Source organism: Myotis davidii, unplaced genomic scaffold, assembly GCF_000327345.1.
Source record: "Myotis davidii unplaced genomic scaffold, ASM32734v1 scaffold204, whole genome shotgun sequence".
In the NCBI taxonomy this organism is placed as follows: domain Eukaryota; kingdom Metazoa; phylum Chordata; class Mammalia; order Chiroptera; family Vespertilionidae; genus Myotis; species Myotis davidii.
Window position 1 is genome coordinate 6,501,265 of NW_006299715.1, and position 724 is coordinate 6,501,988.

A 724-nucleotide genomic window follows, 5' to 3' on the forward strand; every position below is an offset into this window, starting at 1 on the left:
ATGATGAAATGGAGAATAAAAGAGATAGGAGGAAAAAGTGAGGGTAAAATGAGATGGGGAAAGAGGAAGGTATGAATGAGAGAGGAAAACAGGAAGAGAGACTGTGTGGAAAGACCACAGCCTGGGCAAATACACGCAGATGGGGACATCTCAGGATATTGTAGGATAAAAATCAATCCTCACTTGGAGGAGGAGGACCCACTTGTGGGCGGCCGTCGAGGGGCGGAGGGGGGCTGCGCCCGCCTGGGAGCCCGCTCTGGTTTCTTCCACCTTTGCCATCAGGTGTCTGCCGCGGAGCTGCGCGGTCTCCGGGAGACCCGAGGGGCCGGCACCGGCGCGTACGCGGGACTGCCATTCCGCTGCCCCCTGGGCGCCCACCGGCCAACTGCCACCACGCCATCCCCCCTCCCCCGGACACCCCCGCAGGACCCAGGACGCGGACACCTCCACCTTGGCCTTTCCACTCCTTCAGGCTGGCCTGCCAGCGGTCCTCCTAGGAGCTCTCGTCCTCAACTTGGCCTCTTGGATTGCCTCTGCCAGGGTCGTGACTAGTGGATATTACCGGCGGCTGCTGCGGCCCCAGTGCCCTTTTGTCTTTTCTGTTTGACCTCCGGGCAGGCCCGAGTGCCAAGCATCGCCCAGGACGCCCGGCGGGAGGCGGGATTGCGGAGGCAGCCTTCCGCGAAGTGCATGTGTTTTTGCAAACCGCCCTGAACGTGGGCTG

General features: G+C 61.7%; 1 protein-coding gene across 1 annotated transcript in view; it reads left to right on the plus strand.

The window, feature by feature from the left end:
* Positions 1 to 724, plus strand: part of SLIT2 (slit guidance ligand 2) — a 388,092-nt gene that overhangs the window by 42,515 nt on the left and 344,853 nt on the right. The window lies entirely within an intron of this gene.